This window comes from Seriola aureovittata, chromosome 3 (assembly GCF_021018895.1).
Source record: "Seriola aureovittata isolate HTS-2021-v1 ecotype China chromosome 3, ASM2101889v1, whole genome shotgun sequence".
NCBI lineage: Eukaryota > Metazoa > Chordata > Actinopteri > Carangiformes > Carangidae > Seriola > Seriola aureovittata.
This window is the reverse complement of record NC_079366.1, coordinates 17,868,177-17,874,176: the sequence shown is the minus strand read 5'-3', so window position 1 is coordinate 17,874,176 and position 6,000 is coordinate 17,868,177.

Here is a 6,000-nt window from a genome sequence, read left to right as displayed (position 1 = left end):
AATAAAATATAATATATAATAATAAAGTGCCATAAATATGTAACAAAAACAGATAAGAATACAATATAATTTGACATATTTTGCATTACTGGGGGAAATCAAGAAAGAAAGAAAGAACTTAGTCTATGCAATACCAACATGTGAACACTAGAGGGTACTGTTCCTATTTTTTTTCTTCAGACACTGAACACCCCCAGGTAATAATCTATATGGAATGATTTAAAGCCACGGTATCTACACATATCACAGCTACAGTCTAGTGGTGGTTTGAATTCAAATGTTCTCATTTTCATCCAAATGTGCCCCTTGCTGACTGCTTCAACTGCCAGCTGCAGTGGAGCCCGGCAGTATATCTTAAATAATAACTTCAGATCTATCAAAGGAGTAACAGCATGCACAAGGACAGCCACAGATGTGAGTTAGGTGTTAGCAATTGAGCGAAGTAACATCTTGTTTGAGTTGGCATTAATCATGTGTTGTTTCCTCAATACCAAGAAAAGAAAGAAAGAAAGAAAGAAAGAAAGAAAGAAAGAAAGAAAGAAAGAAAGAAACACTGTGTCTCCGAATCTCAACGCTTGTTAGATTTCATCTTACAATGTAAACAATAAATATATAACTGTATTAGACTCTGAAATACTTAAAATAAACTTGTTCCATCTGATGTTGTTATTAGCTTCGATGAACATGGTTAGAGACTCTGTCTGAGGCCTCTGTTCTTGTATAGGGGGCTTCATGCCCTAAAAATAACCCAGCCCACTCATCCCCCTGTGTCAGTAGGGATCTGTGTCTCTCTCTCCCTCAGCTGGCTGTTTTCACTCATCTCTATCATATCAGCCAGTTTCTCAATTTGGGCTTCACTCTCATCCTTTCATCCCTTCACCCCCTTACCTCCATTTCTAACCTTTTTCCTTTCTCTCTGTCTTTATTCCACTTCACCCACACACACTTGTCGTGCCTCCTTTCTCATCTCCGAGCACTCCTCGTGCTCCTGACTCGCGTGGTCCTCACTCGCTCCTTGGCTATCACAGAGGGCAGGCCTTGCAAGGTGGTGATGGCCGTCTTGGTCCAGTAGTCCACCTCTCTGAAGATCCGGTACACCCAAAGCTTCAGCTCAAAGAGAATGGTTGGGCCGTCTAACTGCCAATAAGAAGGGGGGAGAGATCAACAAGCTTTGCCTTAATTTCTAGCCAAAACTTTTACCATCATATAACACTTATGATGACATCTGCACCTACCTCCAGTCCCTCCAAATTGGGAGTCAGGACTGCGGTGCCGTCTACAGCTTTGAGAAGTTCTCCAGTGTTGATTAAGAGAAGCGAGAGTCTGTCCTTCACCATCTTTCTCTGGGTCTCATAGTCACCCTTCTTCCCACCGCCCAGCTCCTCCTCCTCTTTGGCGATGGCTCTCTCCAACAAGCTGCGGCACTGTAGCAGAGCTGAGTGGAGGCGCCAGAGCTTGTCCCTGGTGTCCAGCTGGGAGGAAGGAGGAGGGACGGACACCAGGCGACCATCAGCCACTGTAACATCTGCAGTGAAACTCTCCTTCTTTCTCTTGAAGTGGAGAGAGAGAGAGAGGGAGCAAAGAGGGTGAAAATTAAGAACAGAAGTGAGATTTGGGAAAGTATTCATGATGAACAAGGAAGAGGAGGATGAGTTAGAAAGTGAAGTGCCTGAGTGGAGGATTGAAGACTGCTTTCTGTCAAGCACTAACCACTCTGACGTCACTTTTGACAGCAATTTGGCACAATACTGAAGATCATTGTATATGAGGCAACAGGGATTTTCTCCTAATGTGATAGGAATTTGTTCAGGTTCGTTCACATTGGTTCTCACCATAAAACATAGCCATCATAGTAAAAGGTCTTTTCTTTAAGGAGGACTTTGTGCTCAGCCTGATTCCAGTAAGGACTTCTTAAGTCAACACGTTAAAGGTTAAGTGAGCTCATTAAAATAACTGAAGCAAGTAGAAAAAGACTACTTTATGAGGTGAAATGCATGCAATGTCATGCAATACTGATGAAAAACCTTGTGGTCAAAGTCAACATTTGAAGCACAAAATCATTAATACGCACTGTATGTTGACATTAACAATATAGTTTCGTGTCTGTATGATGAATATGAAGCTACAGCCAGCAGGCGATTAGCTTAGCTTAGCATACAGGGGGAAACAGCTAGCCAGGCTAACTGATGAATTAAACAAACAAAATACATTGTGTTAACTAGTGAGCGTTGGAGGTGCTGGTAGGCAGATTTTGCTACCATTAAACAGAGCCAGCTGCTGCCTGTAGCTTCATGTGTACCATACATGGTAAGAGAGTGGTATCGATCTTCTCATCTAACCTTCAGCATGAACATGAATTATTCTATTTCCCAAAATGTTGACAATGCCTGTAACAGTCATATAAAATCCATACTGTATATCTACTTTTGATAAACAGGATTCAACAAAGGCAGCACCTCTGTACTTTCAGAAATACATGATGAAAAATCTCACATTATGATCTGGTCGATGAAGTTGTCAGGTCACTTCGTGGGCATGACTGTAGCTGGCATCAGACTTAGTACTTGAGTGAGTTGTGAATCTCAGAGGCCTCCTTATGACATTATACTGAGGTGTTAATGTTCAGCCCTGCTTGCAAGTTGGTACCAGAGTGACAGAGTGGCCTAATGTGACCTGTATGCCCTGAGAGTCTGGAGGGGAGTTAATGTTTACTGTTCAGGCTGCAGAGGAAACGTGATTCAGGCAATTACAAATACCCCAGGAAGCAATAGTCTAGCCAAAAACAATATACTCATGGGTCATTGTGAATTGAAATTGAGTGGTAAACTCTGAAAATTATTTAAGAGCCATCAAATGAATATTGTAAATGGGTGTTTTGCCACCCAACAAATAGACAAGGGACAGAAAAAATAATACTCTGTCTAAACAATATGCAATTTGCCTTTGATTCGTTTGAGACTGAACATAAATCCTGTTTGAGAGACAATTCCTTCCAGCCAAGATGAGAAAACACAGGAGGCATATTTGTAGATACTTTTCTGTAAGACATGCTAAGACATATCTAACCACTTCATGTTGTGTGCACTGGAATGTATCTGTTACTGTCGCTCCAGGTTTAAAGCAGCAACATTTCCCAAGAAGCAACGCTATGCCCATAAAGTCAGTGATAAGTTTGCAAAACTGTGTCGGGAGGAAATTGATGAGGACGTGTCGGATAGAGGAAGGAAGGGTAAAAATCCTGCAAAATAAGTGGACGAAGTTATATGACAGGTTACTCCTTTGCTCCTAGCGAGACACGTGAAAGGAAGGATGAGGCAGTGAACTGCCAGGAAACCAAGACGTTTTAATAACCGGTACCTCTCGCACCTATAGGCAAAGAGACACAGGCTCGTGGAAAAGAGATGAAGGCTTCGTGCCCAGGCATTGATGAGCTTGTGCCAGAAAAACGCCCACCATTGATTCGAGTCATTCCAACTGAGTTCACCAGCCCCCCACCACCACCTCTCTGCATTCCTACCCCCTGCTGTCCTAGACATCATTTCCTTCTCTTTCACACACATACACACACTCGCCCTCCCTCTTATCTTGCTTTTGCACATATCCCTTTCTTCTTTCTCTTACTTTCTCTCACTCTCTCACACACACACTTTGTGCATGGATAACTTTCAAACACACACTCACATGCATACACACGCAGTATGTTACAGCCATGCACAGGGGGCACTCATGACACACACACACACACACACACACACACACACCACACACACACACACACACACACACATCCATGTAAAAATCTATTAATTTTCCATTTAACCTTGGCCTATTTCTCTCCCTGTTTCTCTCTCAAACACACACACACACACACACACACACACACACACACACACACACACACACACACACACTTTGAAATTATGCTGTGATCTGCTGGCAGGTTGCAGCCAGTGGAAAAAATAAGCTCCTCTACTCACATAAAGTTCCAGTAAGATGGAGCACTCGTGGTGCAGCTGCTCGGCTATAGCTGAAGCCCGGGCCGCCGTGGTTCTGCTCAGATCCGAGCCTCTAGTCCGTCTGTCTGCCATTGGACCTCCTGTTGCCTCTGCCGGGAAGACACACCAGACGCGCACTTGGAACAGCAAAGCAACAGGCCGGTTCCCTAATATACACCCGTGTGCGCCTGCCTCATCCCGACAACACCGGATTCCCGGTCATGGTTCACTTCAGCCTGCCCTTCCGTTCCCCTTTGCTGAAACGCAGTCGGTGCTGCCTTAATTAGAGCCAGAGCGTAGCTCTTCTCTAAGGTTTCGGTAAAACGAGTTTCCCAGTTTGTCCGACCTTGTCTGCTTATGTTACAGACGTGGTGGCCAACTCTCCGCCCTTTCCCCCGAGAACCTGATGCCAGGCAGGAGGAATTTAACGGGACAAGCGGAGGCGGGAGCCCCGGTGGGGAGGAGGGAGGAGCTCAGCAACTTATTCTTGAAGAGCTTATCTGATTTACTGGTTGTGACAAAAGCAAAGATAGTCTGACTTTGACTAGGATGTTGCCTGGACTGTTTCAAACTGTTTCCGTATGTTCATCTGCCTCCCTGATGATAAAAAGTAGCCTGTACACCACAGTCAAACCGCAAGTCCCATAAGCGTGAACTAAGTAGCCTGACTAACTCGGCTAAATTTAGTGCCCCAGTAGCCTACTGTACTTTTACAATTGAAGTAGGTTTACTTCTACTTCTGCTTTACTTGAGTAGACACATTTCCATCTCATGCTACGGTTTATAAAATATTACACACTGTAATATATTACATATCCCCAAGTAGGCTGCATCTTAATAATGATAAAATAATAACACAGCATCAATAATATAATTAATTAATGTACTTATTGTGAGGCTTTGCATATAGCCCTATACAACATACAATTAATTGACAGGTTCCATTCTGCCGAATGAATGCTTGATTTAGCTGATAATCCTTACTTTTACTCATACTGCACCACACCTTAGTGTAAACCTACTGCAATTTCCAATGAAGGGCTATTATATTCTCTTGATTAAAATAACTATCTGTGTTCTATGTTAGTGGTTTAGGACAAGACAGCACAGGTAAGAAACTTGCAATGGCATTTAATGTGGAGTTAATGAATAAATAAAAGATATAATGACAGAAAAGGCACAAGTGTAACTGGTGACATTAATGATGTCTTTGTTCCAGTTAGACTGCCAGGAAGAGTGTCACAGGCTCACGTCAAAGAAGTGCAGCTGCTAAAAATGTTGGACTATTAGGCCGGTTATCCTGTGTTTGAAAAGCCAACATACTTCTCTGGACAAATTTGGATTTTTGTCATGAAACTAAACAAGTTATGATAACTTTATGACTTACCAAGTTTAGGAATTCCACTACATGACAATACTGAGTTAGAGCAGAAAACAAACGCATGTAAAAAGTTGGCTAACTTGTAAGGCACATACAAGATACAAACATTAAATCAATTATTTAGCAAAGGCTGTTTGAAATAATGAAGTCAGAGTGATCTTGCATCTTTTAGTTTTGCAGTATAGAATTTCACACGGTACAAAACTTTAAACACAGTAGTCACAACAGAGGCAGGGAATATGCAATGTGTTACATTTACTTGGATGTTGACTTGAGCCGTTTATTCATATCACAACTGAGTCTGTACATAAAAATATTTGTTATTAATATATTAAGATTGTAAGGATACATGTTCTCATATTATGATATATGAGGCAAATTTATAATCTGTAATTTGCCGCTGTATATTTTCAGCTTCTTGAATGACATGCAAGTAAACTGTCTTTTTATGTTCTATTATGAATATGATAATAGGCTACATAACAAAATATGGAGACCGTTCACTGATTTTTCCAATTCAAAAAAAGAAACTAGTTACTCAAAACATATGCCAAAACATATTCCTCAATGCACTGCAAAAATATTAGATTTATAAAGATTATACTAATTTCAGTAAACAGTTGT